Source organism: Branchiostoma lanceolatum, chromosome 17 (genome assembly GCF_035083965.1).
Source record: "Branchiostoma lanceolatum isolate klBraLanc5 chromosome 17, klBraLanc5.hap2, whole genome shotgun sequence".
Taxonomy (NCBI): Eukaryota; Metazoa; Chordata; class Leptocardii; order Amphioxiformes; family Branchiostomatidae; genus Branchiostoma; species Branchiostoma lanceolatum.
In genome coordinates this window covers 16,271,292-16,288,423 of record NC_089738.1, presented here as the reverse complement: position 1 = coordinate 16,288,423, position 17,132 = coordinate 16,271,292, and the positions used below count along the sequence as shown (strand labels likewise).

Below are 17,132 nucleotides of genomic sequence, written 5' to 3'. Positions count from 1 at the left end.
ACGAGGCAGCGCCGACAGCTGGGCCTTTCATTGGTGACCTCGGGGTCAACATCCGACTTTGAAAACAGACGGGGGAATAAAGGTTCAATATGTTCCCGTTCTGTTAACAAAACCAGCGTGCTCAATCGACCGGTAAAATAATAGACTACAACACAAACAAAGGCCGGGAAGGCTAATATTGAATAAAGAATATCAACAAAAGCATTGGAGAAGATAGATTCTTTCTATTTTATGAGGAAGCTTTAGATTTAGTGAGTTTAATTCTATAAAAAATCCAATATTTTTCAGAGCTTCTCTTAATTGCTTAGATTCTTTCTATTTTTGGTGAAAATCTTTCAAGTAAAAAAGCATAATCCTCGAAAATGCACATATTTTTTAGAGTTTCACTTGAATTTGGAGTTTGGACGTAATCCTAAAGGTTTGCACATTATTTCACAGACTTAATGAATGTGTATAAATGAATATTCCCACGGTATACTATTAACAAATTCTTAGGGACATACGACAGTGAAACGACAAAAAACTTGCATTGTTCGCTCGTTAAGTCGAAAAGTACCGTGTCTAGTACAACGTCAGTAATTGAAAAAAACATTATGTAATCAGGTTATTCCACTAAAAAAGAAAACAAAGCAAATATCTCTTTATATATATTTACAAAACTAGCACTTGGACTGAAATACGTTATATAAAAAAAACGTACATATGGTTTATGAGTTATGTGAAGCATTATACAACGCTCCCTGCCCCTGGTCTAGACATAGCAACACCACCTCACAAGTGCAACAAAATGCAAAACAACCGTAAATCTCTCTACTGAGGGATAATCCTTGGTACTAATGCCGTTTTATCGAGTTAGAACAACAAAGGAATTTGACGAGCTATTCTTTTTTCTCGCCATAAATCCAATCAAAACGTTATCGTTTCATTCCAACGTACCTGTTTAAGCCACGTAGAACGCAGTCCGGAAAAACAACTCAGCTTCTACTACAGTCACACAAAGCCCGGTCTGCGTTCAACGGACGGAATATGGAATGAAAAATTACTCCGAGTCTCTAAACACCTGCACAGAGCGATTTATTATGACCAAACCTGTACAAACCCAACATAATAACAGGTACGGACACAATTTCACTCAGGGAGGTCCAGCTATGGAAATCGGCGCGCACAAAAGAGTCGTCAAAGAGTTTATACACCCGGTAATCAGCCGAAATTTGGCATCAAAGGCGCAGGTCGTGCGGGTCAGATCTGAAATTGTTCCCATCCTAGCAACGGAGCCGGAGAAAGGCGCTCTAAAGAAGGGAAAATGGGCCTGCTTTACACAGCTAAACGCCGCGAGTTTTAACCAAATGCATGCAGGACGCGTAGTTAGCGCTGAAGGACAAGTTTTGTAAAGGCAAGGAGAAATAAGGTAAATCTAAAACTGTCGGTGGCTCTGCATTGTATCGTATACAATCTTGGATCTATTTCAGAACCAGAATAACACACTGCGTTAATTCGTAATGATCTGAACCTAGTAGTTACTTAAAGACAATTTTCATATTTTGTTAACGTTCAAGGTGAGTTATAGTGAGAGAGAGAAAGAGAGAGATTTAAAGTCCTCCAAAATTAAAATTTCTTTAAAACGTGCCGCAGTAATATTACCAACAAGTTACACATGCAACTTAACCCTCAGTCCATACAATACATCCCCTTAACATCACGGAAAAAAATCGGTACCACGTATGGTATTCATTCCCCCTCCCCACCGCATTTAACTCATTTCATACGGAATTAACGGTGCCGAGCTGTTCTTGGGTGGGATTTGGACAACACTATTTGGTAGAAAGATGGCCAAGAATGTGTACCAGAGGGCTGGCCATGTGATGCTGTGTAGTATTACCGTACATGGTACGTACGGCACGATTTCCGTGTCAGCTTCGCGCGGCACCACTCGACATCCGCCATTTTGGTTACCGTGCGTAGTCCACACAGAAATCGCGTCTATAGTTCCCTACTCGCCAACGCTACACAATCTCATATAGCCAGATCTATGGTACACATTTTTGACCAACTTTCTTTCAAATAATGTTGTCCAAATCCCTCCCAGTGATGATAACAGCGCCGAGCCATAACCGGGTGCTCAGTGAAAGGTAGGCATCTCTGACAGTAGGGTATTCCCTACGGTACTGTCCTTGGTGCTGAACAATGTTCACATGACACCGCAGAACAATCGCGGACAAGATATCAGATACACCGTGCGGGGTGGGGTAGAGAGAGTGCCGCGTTTTAAACACGGAAAGCAGGATTCTCAGACTTGTATATTTGAACCGAAAAATCACAAGTATTAGTGGCATCCAACTTGACAATGTGATAATCCAAAAACACAGCCAAGGTTAGAAATAGATGAGCACAAAATACAACTCTAAGATTGTTCACAATAATATTGAACTATTGAACTAAGAGAAAAATGACTGATACTTTTCTTCATTAACGTTTAAAATCACATACAAAACGGACTAAGAATTTCTTCATTAACGTTTAAAATCACATACAAAACGGACAAAGAATTTCTTCATTAACGTTTAAAATCACATACAAAACGGACTAAGAATTTCTTCATTAACGTTTAAAATCGTAAGACTATGTGAAGATTATGTTTGTAAAATCACATACGAAAGGGACTAAGAATTTCTTCATTAACGTTTAAAATCACATACAAAACGGACTAAGAATTTGTTTATGCAATCGTTTCGTATGTGATTTTAAACGTTAATGTCATTTATCTACGCTATAGTACTGTAGGCCTTTGGATAATTAAGTCACGGAAATGTGACGTCACTATTCTGCTCGACTGATAGGATCATCAGCTTTTGAATAATTTGAAAGGATTTGGCGATGTTTCAATTGAAAGACTGATCGTTGAAGCGTATGAAACGATATTTACAAAGCTAATCCTAAGCACATATCAAACATATTCGTCACAAAGTCTTACGATACAATTTACCCCCAAAATTCAAACAGTTAAGATTTCTTAAAGACAACGTAGGCTGTTTTTGGCCTGTTTTCTGTTATTTGTCTATGGTATAATGCAAGGAAAAGGAGAGAAAGACCGGGGTACCCGTCAAAAAAATTATTCACAAAGTCGGGTGATGATTTTTACAAAACAGACTTTTTCAGACTCAAGCCTTTTGCAAAATGTGACTTGTTTTTTTCGTATGTCTTCCATTATTTCTTCTCTCGTATAATACATGGAGACTGGGACAAAGACCGGGGCAGCCATCTATTAACCGTGTCTTATTACGGGCTGTACAAAGTGCTGCAAATTATTCTCCCGGGTCCTCCTGTGGCGCGGAGATTGTCGGGACAATAGCTCGCAAACTACCACTCAACACGTCGGCCGTACATCAACCCACCAGCCGTACATCATCTGGTTAACGACCCGGAGATTAGACATCGCCTCGCGGGCTCGTTCAGCCCTTGTCGGTTTTTCCAAATCCGAGTATTAAAGCCGAATTTCCGACGTGTGGAAAGACTGTATTTTATATAGATCAATCACGATCGTTAATTCTCTGCTTTCTATCAACAAAACGACACTGTAGTTTCTTCAGTATACAGCAAACAGGTACAGCGAAAAGTATTAAAGCCGAATTTCCGACGTGTGGAAAGACTGTATTTTTTATAGATCAATCACAAACGTTAATTCTCGGTCATCCGACAACAAAACAATACAGTGATTTCTTCAGCATACAGCACACAGGAACAACGAAAAGTGTTAAAGCCGAATTTCCGACGTGTGGAAAGACTGTATTTTATATAGATCAATCACGATCATCAATTCTTGGCCTTCTAACAAAAAAAAAGTAGTTTATTTGCCATACAGCATACAGGTACAAGGAGCAAGGGTTCAAAACATTAGTTATGAGTCGCCCGTGCCTTCACTAAATTCTAATCGTCTGAGTGCATGAATTGGACATTTTAAAAAATCAATGAAATCCCTGGACATATTTTTAAACTCGTCTGAGTGCATGAATTGGACATTTTAAAAAAATCAATGAAATCCCTGGACATATTTTCAAACTGACAGACTGTATCTTCTATCAATCATGCCCATTAATTCTGGGCCTTCCGACAACATCAGCCTCTACCAGGCTCCGCTGATCGCTGGGAAAACAGTAGAAATCGGCCAAATAGAGTGAATAGTATGCCAAGGGTAGTCCGTTATCAGGGAAGTTCAATAGGCGACCAACTGTAAGTTGTACAGCAATAATCTGCATACAGGAATACAGCGAAAAGTGGTGTAAAACGTTGGTTATGACTGGGCTTCACTAAGTTCTAATCGTCTGAGACCAGAGATTGGATATTTAAAAAGATCGATGAAATCGTCGGACGTCGTTTTAAAGTGGAAGACAGACAATGATAGAATAGCAGTCTATTGTGACTCATCGTCTATAATTACGCGATAAATCATTAATTATCGACCTGTAGTATAGCATTCAGACACACCCAGAACCTTGTGTGGCGCTCTGTTGTACAGAACTGACGAAAATGTCGTCCGAAAGTCGTTCCCAGCCTCCTCTCTGACCCGCGCGCCGCTCTCGTTCCCACGCCGGCCGTGACAGAGCGGCTCAATAAACGCGTAAAGCGCCGCGCTTGCCGGGTTAGAATGAGGCCGGCCGGCAGAGTCATAATCGTTTGACAATCACGCAGTCATCAAGTTGCATTTGAGGCGTAATTACGGGGATAATTGAGAGGGGTCGTGCCGGTCGGGTCCCCGCGGTGGCCCATCGATCGCCGGCGGGGCTATCGCGCGCTCCCTCCGCGCAGCTGGGGCCGAGGTGCCGTGCTGATGGGTCGGGAGAGATATTGGATTTTGTGTGGAGTGATTATTACAGGGCCTGGGACTCTGTTTTATGTCGGGGTGGCTGCATGGCGGGGTGAACGCTCGATATCAGGCAAGCGGGCCCGTGGGAGCTGTATGCGGTAACTGGCTTGCGGCTGGCCGCGATGCTTATGAATATATAGCCTCTACCTCCATAGCAGGCCCTACCGGGCATTTTTTTTTTTGGGGGGGGGGCTTATGATACACTTTTCAAAATGTGTACGGGCAAAATGGTTCCAGGCTGGCTGATGGTTACGGGCTGGCTGCAAAAGGTGTATTATACCCCCCCCCCCAAAAAAAATACCCAGTAGAGCCTGCTATGGAGGCTAGCCTCTACCAGGCCCCGCGGATGGCTGGAACAAATGGTAGAAATTGGCCAGATAGAGTGAATAGTATGCTAAGGGGTCGGCTACGGATAGAGGGTCCAATATGCCATCCACGGGTCGAAAACTGTAACTTCTATAGCGGACTAACTTCTCTCGTATGTTATCCGTCTATTTGGCTAATTTCTAAGATTTTTTCCAGCGACCTGTGGAGTCTGATAGAGGCTAATGAATATACACAGGGAGACTAGCCTCCGTTGCAGTCTCCTTTCGGCTGTTTTATTCTAAGTTACTGTTTTACCGCCTTCTCGGCAAACAATGAGAAGTTAAAATGTAATAAGAACACGGTAACTTAACAGTAAGCAGCCCGAATGAGTCTGCAACCAAGGCTATGGGAGGATGAAATGTTCACATATGTAATGCAAGCATCCAACTACGATATAACGTAAAACTAAGTGAATTCGTTTACACATGATTTAAGAAGAGAGAAAACGCATGTTGATGATAAGTATAGATATAGACAAAGCATGATGAAGATTTCTTATCGTCTTCTATGTTTCAGAATGTTAACTAAATTTATGCCCATGTATGGAATGATTATGCAATAAACTTCAATGACATTTTAATTGTTATTTCAACGCCTACATGCGCATACCGCCTTAAAAAGTGTACCGGTGTTTTACCGGGAAAGTTTTCTTTAAAGAAAGGATGCATTTATTTAGAAACAAGGACATTTGATTGTACACTTCTGGGTTATCGGCTCTTATATCTAATGTCATCATCCAGGGTATCACCTGTATGTTGTTTCTAGTTAAACGCCTTTTAATTAAGACCCAAAATACCATAATCTGAAGTTAAACGATCCATAGCACAAGAATGTCTTTTTTATCGGTTGCGTACTGCGTTTTGAGGTATGTCTCTTTCTTATTGCTTTTGAAGCAATAAAACGAGGTTACTAGCCTCACTCACCCTTTCATTCTGAAACAAGAACGGCTTCACAAAGCGTTCTATCAAATCTTTCATCTGCGTTATTGGGGTTTTCCGAATAGGTTCTATTGAACCTCGTTGGTTTCTCCAAGCTTATTTGTTCTAATCCGCGGGGAGGGGTTGGTCTAATCCCCAAAACGTGTCCCCAAACAACATCCCCTAATCCCTGGGCAAATTTCTCTCGCTTTGACCAGCCCAGAGGACCAGGTCCGGACAAAAAGACCGTACCCCCCTCGCGGGACAGTTAGACACCCGGGGTTTCACCTCCCTAATCGCACCCCTGTTGTAGTGTTGACCAAACACAAGGCACTGTCACCGGCAACAAAACAATATTAACGACTTCTGACGGGGCACATTATACGCACAGTGGAGCTCAATCTTTTCCGACTTGTTTTCCATGTGTTTGTTTGTGTGTCGACACTAGTGCGGCTTTCACCACGGGGCTTGGAGAAACCCGGCACAGAAATATGTGGATAATACATGTACATCAAATTCTGTATGACGTTGACAGAAAACAGACAAAAATATGAATTTATGGCTCAAAGGAAAAAAATCGGCGCTTGTGTTTTGAAATAACAAAATATTTTTAAGTCCTCATCATGTATGGTAAGACTGGTCACGCGCTCACTAATGTAACGAAACTGTCATGTGACACTTCAAATTTCGATATCTATGAATATTTTTCAGATTGACAATTTCAACAAGATATGAAGTTATGTCTCTAAAGAAAAACAGGTATTAATGTTTTGAAATAACACAATGTATGTGTGTCGACACTAGTGCGGCTGTCTCACTGCGGGACTAGGTGAAACCCGGCACAGAAATATTTGGATAATACATCATATTCTATATGACGTTGTTGACAGAAAACAGGCGACGTGATGGCAACAAAATATGGATTTATGACTCAAAGGAGAGAAAAACGGCGCTTGTGTTTTGAAATAACAAAATATTTGTATGTCCTCGCCATATATGGTAAGGCTGATCGGACGCTCACTAATTGTCACGTGATGGTATTTTCAAATTGCTGTATCGAGTGACATTATTTTTTAGATTCATAATGGCAAGAAGATTGCATTTTTGTCTGTAAATAAAAAAAGGTGCTTATGTTTTGAAATAACTCAATGTATGCCCAGTTGAACTATGTCGCGTGATGATCATGTGACTTTTTTACGTAACTTGGTAGAAAGAGAAGGATTTAGATGGATTTCACTCGTTTCAACAAGACACCGTCAATTTCACGAAATAGATAAATGTTGAGTTAAGTGGAACCCAACTTTAAAGAACTGTCCATTTAACTCTTACCTAATGGAATTAAATGATCTGTTCACTGCACGATGTCTACCATTAGACGGTTAGGTTAGAATGAAAATGTAATTGGTTTGGGTCGGGCTTTTATGCCAAGGACGGGACAAGAAGTGGCGTTTTGTTATTTTAAACACGACAGGTCTGGAAGTATTTAAAAGCGTATAACAACATATCGACGCTGACTTCTTCTTTACTATTGACTGGAAAGTGGAAACATGGGAGTGTCATTTGTTTTATGCTTCTAGATCTAAATAAAGTATAGGGCTGGCTATTCAAGATTATCAAGGTTCAACTCACGCTATTGTTTGAAACCTGCGTATGTTAACTTCAACCGAACCATTCACAAGTTATATTGTATGTCTTATAATTTAGTGCGAGTTGAACCTGACGTATCGCTATTATAGATGATTCATACTTGATATAAACCAGACTATCCTTTGAAAGTCAAGTAAAAGCTGGAAAAATCATCCCATTGAATAAGGTATACACGCACTTGTCCTACTCAATAAACGTCTATTATATAATTCCATTGTTCTTTTACAATTGAAACGTTTTTGAAAAACAAATAATGGCCATAAAATGAATTACGGTAACCTTTTTGTAATAAATTGTAACCTTCGAGTTTAGCCTTTCAGGTATCATTTATTTTGTTTGTGAGTTTCATAAACAATTGGACGTTACCATGGATACAATGATCACAGAGAGCATGTGATGATATGAATGGTCAAACATAGTCAAATGCGTACGCCAAAAACGAGCAAACAAACAAATAGACTCTACTCCGGCTACGACAAAGATGACATATCTCTATTTTCCAAGCAGAGTTTTCGGTCGAGTGGGGTAGGAGTGTCCGGGACTTTTAAAGTTCCGCTTCCTTGAGGAGAGTGTAAAAAATCCCGGCCACAACTATTCCCCTCCGATCGAAACCTCTGCTTGGAGAATAACGTGTCTCTACATCAAGATGGCTTCAATTCGTTGGACAGTCATTTATAACAACACTTGTGCTGACGTTACATGACACTAATATCATCATAATCGCCTTAATACTAGTTTTCAAAGTATGTCTTTTCCCCAGCCAATACCTTTTTCCTTTTCTTCACAAAAGACTGTCACTTTTTGGACTGTTTTTACTTTCTAGCAGTTCGTCCTTATGGGAAAATTTGATGGGAAAGTATTAATAAAAGACCACAACTTGGAAATTAGTGAACTAAAAAAAATATCCATAGAATTTGAATCCACACAGAAGGAAAACGAAGCTATAAATGATCGTAAATATTTGCTAACTGCAACCTTAATTGAACAAAAAGAAGTCTTAGCCAAGTTGAAACTTTTAAAACGTTTCCTTACGACTCTAAAACCCAAGTATCAATGACGCCTTCGACTTTTAGGGATGCCAAACGTTCGACGCACACAACTGTACGGAAACCGCAGGTGTAGCTACCAAGGCTAACCAGTGACATTCTGCGGCGCTGTCACTTCCACAAAAGTGGTGTCGATTTCACAATGCAAAATTGATGACGACATTGAAACCCGATACCCACCCCATGTGAAGGGGTGTCCTTTTAAAGTGCACGGTGTTCTATAGCCTTAGAGGAGAACAACAAGCTATTCTCTTACAAATTGCCTTCTTTTCATATATTTCTTATCCCCATCAAGTTGTCTGTCATTTTCACACAACGCGGTGTCCGTTTTAACAATAGAAGATTAATTCAGCGGAGGGAGACGACGTCCAGGTGTGGAGCGGAGGAAAAGGTCTTCTCGGAAAGAAAGATAACTCCTTCTGGGCGGAGTTGTCACAAGATTTCTTAAGGTTTCGGTGTCTCTTCATGGACAGGATATACATTTGTTACCTGACCATTGTGGTGTAGATTTCAGAACAATTATAGGAAATTCTGCGTGGGGTTATCAGAGAGCCTAGGTTGAGTTTCATGATACATGTAGTTCAGATTCTTTTTTCAGTCAGTCTTAGTCTCTATCTTTTGCGGAGTCGCCTGAAGATTTCTTAAGGTTTCAATGTCTCGTCATGGACAGGATATACCTGTGTTACATGACCATGGAGGTGTAGATTTCAGAACAATTATAGAAGTCTTTCATGGGGTTATAGCAGAGTCTAGGTTGAGTCTCATAATTGATCAGATTCTTTTTTCAGTCAGTCTGAGTCTCTATCTTTCGCGGAGTCGCCTGAAGATTCCTTAAGGCTTCGGTGTCTCTTCATGGACAGGACACATACCGCGTTACCTGATCGTGACAGTGTAGATTTAAGAACAATTATACGTACTTCTGCACGGGGTTATCAGAGAGTCTAGGTTGAGTTTCATAGTTGTAAATTAAAGCGTTCAGTGTCTTTTTCAGATTTGCTAATAGTATCTCTATCCCTAACGTGTATTTCTAATGATATTTTCATTGATAGAGCCATTGTACGAGCCAGACATTCATTTTTTTCCACCCATGTTTATATGAGTATTCCTCAGTCTCCCTCTTTCACTTTCAATTTAATTTCTAGTCACAAAAGAGAAAGTTTGGCAGTACTGTTGATGTGTGGCGTGTGGCTGAATGTTGTGGAGTGGTTATATCATTCGAATCATATTCCTGCTAAGTATTAACAGAATACTAACAGTGGCTAGATAGACTAGTACTGGTAAATGAAAATGTTTTTGAAAGGTTTTGAAAACTGGAATCATTAAATATGCCATATATTTGATAACAATCCATTTCTGGTATTAGAGTGCATAAAACGACTGCACATGTTGCCTAGACGTCAAGAAGAGAAAGTTTGATGTGTGTCGTGTGGTTGACGGTTGTACGTGAAACTTGATATTTTCATGATTCCAATCATAAAAGTCGCTACATATTTCTATTTTTGACATTAAAAATGCACAAAACAATCGTTTAGATGAGAGAAAGAGAAACGGAGAAGGTTTGGCAGCCCTGTTGATGTGTGGCGTGTGGTTGACGGTTGTACGTGAAACTTGCATGACTTTCATTATTCCAATCATAAAAGTCGCTACATATTTCTATTTCTGAAATAAAAAATGCACGAAAACACCATGTATGTTGCATAAACGTCAAGATGAAACAGAGAAAGTTTGTCAGCCGTTTGACGTGTGGCGTGCGGTTGGCGGTTGTACGTGAAACTTGAGTAAAACGCGGCCGACAGCAAGCACCGCGCTTCTTCCCTTCCACTATTCCTTCCCATATGTTTGCTCACACCAATACTGGTAGATAAAAATGTTTTGAAAAGGTATTCATCCTTCAAGTCATACACGTTGTTATATTGCTGATAACTATGCATTTCATGATATTAAAACTGCACAGATAGACAGTAAAATGGTATTTACGTTGAGAGAGGAAAGAAAAATTATTCCATGCTAGTACTGGTAAATGAAAATGTTTTTGGAAAAAATTTGATAACTGGAATCAAGTTTGTCAGTGCTTTTGACGTGTGGCGTGTGGTTGACGGTTGTACGTGAAACTTGAGTAAAACGCGGCCGACAGCCAGTACCGCGCCTCTTCCCTTCCACTATTCCTTCCCATTCGTCTCCGCCCCAATCAAACGGTCCTGTCACTTTCACAAAGTCTTGTCAATTTCCACAAAACAAAATTGATGACACCCGCGCGGCTTCCCCTGACCCATTCAGCGGCTCTTTGTTATCGCCATCCCCACAGTCGCGGTGCTATTGGAGCCGGCTATTGTGTCCCTGCCTGATACTGTCGCCGTACTAACTGCGATTGATACAGAAACGGGAGATATGCGCCTTTATGACGGAGTACTTAGCAGCGCAGGCGGGGTTTGCCGATGTTTGCTTCTTCTAATATCGGCTACTTGCAAAACAGCCGCGCACGCCGCGTACAGAAGCCAAAGTACGCAAATATTCACTGTAAAATCAGTCTGCAAAATTCCAGCATTAGTTGGTGTATCATAATTATAAAAGTCTCTCAATAGAAAGTATTATCAAAATTATATCGGCTACTTATCGGCAAAACAGGCGGGCACACTGCGTACAGAAGCTATACAATGTTTTAAAATTGCACACCAAAAGTCCGATATTAGTAAGTGTATTATAAAAATATAAACGTATTGTTCTTAATATCGGCTACCTACAAAACAGGCGGGAACAATTCGTATAGGAGTCATACAATGCTTTAGAATTGTACACCAAAAGTCCGATATTAGTATGTGTATTATAAAAATATAAACATATTGTTCTTAATATCGGCTACCTGCAAAACAGGCGGGAACAATTCGTATAGGAGCCATACAATGTTTTAAAATTGTACACCAAAAGTCCGATATTAGTATGCATATATGTGTATCATAAAGTATAAACAGACTGGTGTTGATATCGGCTACCTGAAAAACAACTGGGTACAATTCGTACAGAAGCCAACGAACAAAAAAACATTCACTGCAAAAATGTATAATAAAGTATGAACGCGCAAAAGTTGATGTCATATTTTAAGCTCAAATATCGGCTACCTACAAAACAGCCGGGCAGGGGTTAAAGTGCACATATATTCACTGTAAAAACTGTTCGCGAAATTCCAGCATTAGGTTCTGTATCATAATTATGAAAATATTAACGTACCAAATTTGATATCAAAATCATATCGGCTACTTGTAAAACAGCCATATCTACTCTGCAAAATATCTTAAAATTGTTCACCAAAAGTCCGATATTAGTATGTGTAACATAAAAGTATAAACGTACTATTCTTAATATCGGCTACCTGCAAACACTGAGTCGAACACAATTCGTATAGAAGCCGAAGTAAAAAGATATTCACTGTATAGAATATCTAAACTTGTATGCCAAAAGCTCAGCATTAGTATGTGTATCATCAAAGTATAACCGTATCATTTTGCACAGGATCCGTATCACATCTCTTAAAGCCCATGTATACGTATCGGCGACCTGCCAAAAAAGCTACATACACTCTTTTTGCACAGAAGCTGAAGTAAAAAAAGATATTCAAAGTACAAAGTAACTGTACACCACAAGTCCGGCATCTATACTAGTACGTACATCAATAGACTAACTTTTTTAGCCTCCTTCGCAGACTTCCTATGAACAGCGGTGCTTATATTGGGGGGAAGTTGTGTAGCCAAGGGAGTTGTGTAGCCGAGGGTCCTCGGCTACACAACTCCCTTGGCTACACAACTCCCTTTAGAGAACCTTGTCCCCCAGTACATGGGAATACATGGGAATCAAAAATAGTTATCTAGACTACTGTGAAAGTTCTAAGTTAACTAAGGTTGACTATGGTTGGGTTTGACTTCGTTTTTGAAGGCAGTGGAAAATGAAGAGACCCACGTTTTTCATCGTAAGTGGGTTTGTTGATTTTAGTAGTGATATGGATTTTTGTAAGCTATTCAAATGGTGAAAGCCAGGAGAATTAACGGAAGCAGAGAAGGATTCCTGGTGGTACAGGTAGGGTAACCCAGCAGTGTGCAGCCAAGCCTGGCTCTCACAGGGTCCAACTTCTCATGCAGGGGCTCGTATGGGGGTTGTCGTATGAACGGAATTGCAAGAATTCCGACTACGTTGGAATTTAGCGAGGACATCGCTATAATTGATTGAGCAAATTTATTAAGCGGTATGCAATAAACAGCAGACAGGAGTCGACCATGGGCATATGACGTTATATGGTAACCAGTACATACCGATACGAGATCACTTTTCTGATAAACTTGTAACTACATGTAAACAAGTGTGGCTGGTTATTTGTAAGTTATACATGCAGCCAACTGTCTTTATGAGTGGTAAATTGTCATATAAATTTTAGGATTTACATATCTTTATTTTTTTAAGCAAATAATTTGTTAAAACCAAGTGCTAAATGGTCACTTCAAGTGTAGTCTTTGAGATTGGATATACCTATCCTTAGTGTACAAGACGGTATCCACACTACTGTTTTAGTTTGTTCGGGTACTATACTATACTATACTATACTATACTATACTATACTATACTATACTATACTATACTATACTATACTATACTATACTATACTATACTTGACTTTCATTTACCCAAACAATGCACAGGTAAAAATCATGTTCGGGTCTACACTTGTACCTAAAGTGACTGTCCTAAACTATCTAACAGGTGCAGGTACAGGTACATTGTGTACACGGCCTTTCTCTACTCGTGCAAAATGACCCCCAACATACAGGGTCAAGCATAGGTTAGATGGCCTCTGACCCATGTACTGACATAAACAAAAGACACTACAACAAGCAAACATTGGAATTCGCGCCTAAGACTTAAGACATGTATAAGCTTGACCAATTTCGCGGTAAAGCAATGCGAAAATAATTTGAGAAAAAAAAGCAATAAAGTAAGTCCACATCATTGACAAATCTAGTCCCTACCAGACACCATGGGGGTGTTAGAAAATAGTTAGTTATTTGCCAAATATGCTGAATAAGATGTTAAATTTCTACTATTTCCCAGAAACGCAAAATACTCCTGGTAGAGACTAATCTCTTAAACGTCCATCCTCAAGCTAGAGTTCTACATTGGACACATTCTACGACAACTATAGAATTGGTTACTTTCCCTTTTCAGTTACACTGAGAGTTTCGAAGTCTGTATTATCCATAATAGGGCCAAAAGGAAATAGAAAAAATGGACAAATAAGGACAAACTTCAGGTGCTTTTGATGATACGACGATATTCGTAGTTCTAGCGTTGATACGTTTTGTTATTTTTAAAAGTGTATTTTCTCAATGGATGATCATGTTAACTATGGCATTAGCAACCCAAGTCCTCACTGCAGTCATAAGCATGGTTAATGATAGTCTTATTGAGATTGTAAGTAAATTCTTGGAAGAAACAAGTGTCTTGAATTTATCACGAAGATCTTGGAGCCTCAAAAACAGTATCCATTTTTGATGGAGGTATACGAGAATCTAAGCACTAGAAGTCAAGGGCAGAAGGAAGGAACGTTACATGAAAAGCATCAGAAAAGCGGTAAAACAGGTTTGATTGAGGATTTTGATGCAAAGATGATACAAGTTTGGATTAGGCTACGTTGGAAAGGAAGATCGTAGTCACAATAAGTCGTAGAAATATTGCAAAGTGGATTGGATGAATAAGTGAGTGAGTGAGTGAGTGAGGAATAGAAGAAAGAAAACTGAGACTCTGATCTTCCTTTCGGTCTCTGTCTCTCTTCCACGCACGTCTATCGAACTACAGCATATACGTGACCACATATACAAGCGCTCTGCCCCTAAGGCTAAATAACATTGTTGCTCAACACATTGTTGCGTAATCTATCGGGGTTCTAGGAAAACAATGGCATCTTTAACAGGTGTGTGCCATGTTTAAAACTTCACTCCCAAATATGGCTTCCTCCCAAGTGAAAGGAAATAAAGGAGAAAGTGAAGCCGACACCTGCCTCAGTCCCACACCTGAGAAAGGTGAGACGTCTCAGGTTACCCTTAACCAGCTACCTGTACGTCCAGGAAAAATGGATAATCCGGTAACCTAAAACTCCCCGCGTGACCCTCGCCATTGATATTCCTTCACCGTGCCGGCAAAATTGGTCGGAATGATACATAAGTATAGGTGTAACGCGTTTAGCGCGGGCCTTCATTAGTTGACGGCGCTTGATTGTGAAAGGGACACGAACGAAAATGACATGAAAATGAAATTGAAAACGGGGGCAAGATGAATGCTGGGATGATTACGTATTCCTCAGCTGCGGTGCCTTGATTAAATTCCCCGGGCCCCCTTTTCATCGCCAACAATCGGTAGTTGATTCGCCATCAGGCGGCAGGGAGAATTTCCCTGTGGACGGATGATGACAAACTGGGCTCTGATGGCGGCGCTATCAGGGGATATCTTCTACTCTATTATTAATTCTCCCCCCTTTCTTGTCTTCTTCCCTCAAAAGAACCTGCCTCGGGAGACCGCGGCGACAACGCGCCCTACCAAAGCCCCCGGCATGTACGAATTTCCGACACAAATTCTACAAGTTGAAAGGCATTTGTTCCTAACCCGACTGCAGTCATGCTCACTTGAGACACAACACCGGCAGACTGGGGTAGTCAAAAGGTGACACAACATAGCGAACATTCCTGACATATCCCCCGCCTAACTTTACACCTACCCGCGGCCGGTCGGGCTCAGATCGCCGTGTACGTCCACCGGGAGGGTCTAGGCTCTCCCTGGCGGGACCCAGCCCGACGACCCGCCGACCGCAGCCCCCTCCTACCTGGTCGAGCAGGTAAACACACAGGTAAACACGCGCCCCCAGTAGTGTTGACCCTCTTCTTACCTGTGATCACGCTGGCGGAAACCTCCCCCTCCAGCCGACACCACGCCGTAACGTGCGCCGAAATTCCTCCCGACGAAGTCCCACACCTCCCGGGCACACTCCGACACAAGACCCGCTGCCGTCTTCCTCCCCGAACGGGATAAAATCCGCCGTTTCCTACCATCTGGGCCCGGCTCCCTCTCCGCCCCAGCCCGCGCCGCCCTGTCCCACTGAAAGGCAAAATACACTGGTGAAAAATTTGAATGCTTCAAGAATAGGGACTCGGCGGCTAGACAATAGGTTATTCATTTCGCTATTGTGGATGAATTACATTGCTCACATGTCTTGAGTGCTTGTAGAAATAATGTGGGGTGGGCACTCGCTAAAGCGGTCTATTCAGGCCGGCGCTTCGTCTCCTGTGATTGATGGCCATTATTGTTTGCACACAAAAGACATGTATTTCAATGCTAGACTAAGCAAATAATTATACAGTATATTAACCGTACAAAAGAATGGCCCATTCGGTCCACGGAGATACGACAAAAGTAATTTAGCTGCCCGGTCTAAGGGGGGATACACCGGTACCCGATAATTAATGCCCGAACGTCGGATTGGCCTCACTTTACAAAAACGCGATCAAGTTGGAAGTTGTTCTCGGCGCGGGTCCACTTTCACGGCCGTGCAGCGGCGGACCGTGCCCGCCCAGCAGCGTTATTCTTCTCCCAGGGCGAATTTTACCCTGTAATGGGCCATTCTTCTCTGTCTGTACAGATCCGCAGTAAATAGGGGCGGGCGAAACAATATGGTCCGTCCCCGGACAAAGGAAAACCTCCTTGGGCGCTGGGACGGTCTGCGGACCATTTTGAATGGGCAATGTTGACAACTGTAACATTTGCGCTGGGCTGGTATTTTGGCCTTTTTGTGGCGGCTTTTGTAGCGATCGGTCCCGAGATACGGATTGACTTCAGATTGGGTCCGGCCGCGCCAAGACAAAACTTTAGGTGGGGTCTCTACGTCTTAAAGATCTGTTAAGTACACCAAGGCTTTACTTATTAAGAACACACAAACGTCTTAGACAACAGTCCCAAGTCTATACGATACGTCCTGTAAAGAAAGAATTAAGGAAGGCTACTTCATTATGAACTAAATGAGCGATGGTTTGTATAAAGAAAATGTGTCATTTATCTGTCTTCAGGAAACTTATAACGCAATCAAATAGCTTACACAACAAATGTTATCATTAGACACCGGTTTTCAAGTTGACCTTTAATAAACGCGTGTGTGTCGCAATGTCACACCCGAAAAAGTCAAAGTTGTAAAATATTCATCAGGATTGTATCATATGAGATCCGCCAGAATCTTATTAAATTGAAGCTTGAAGAAGGGCTCGGTAA

The 17,132-nt window shown here is 41.2% G+C and overlaps 1 protein-coding gene across 2 annotated transcripts in view; it reads right to left on the bottom strand.

Annotated features, from left to right (window-relative positions):
* Positions 1–16,664, bottom strand: part of LOC136422586 (transcription factor Sox-3-like) — an 86,170-nt gene extending 69,506 nt beyond the window's left edge. Inside the window, exons 1-2 of one of the 2 annotated variants that reach the window (XR_010753638.1) lie at positions 16,360–16,664; positions 15,760–15,968 (exon numbers count right to left, since the gene is read on the bottom strand). The gene's annotated coding sequence lies outside the window, so the exon portion shown is untranslated. Of the gene's footprint in view, positions 1–15,759; positions 15,969–16,078; positions 16,172–16,359 lie in introns of those variants that run through there. The other variant, XR_010753639.1, reaches the window with a different exon arrangement.
* Between the last annotated feature and the right edge of the window lie 468 nt (positions 16,665–17,132).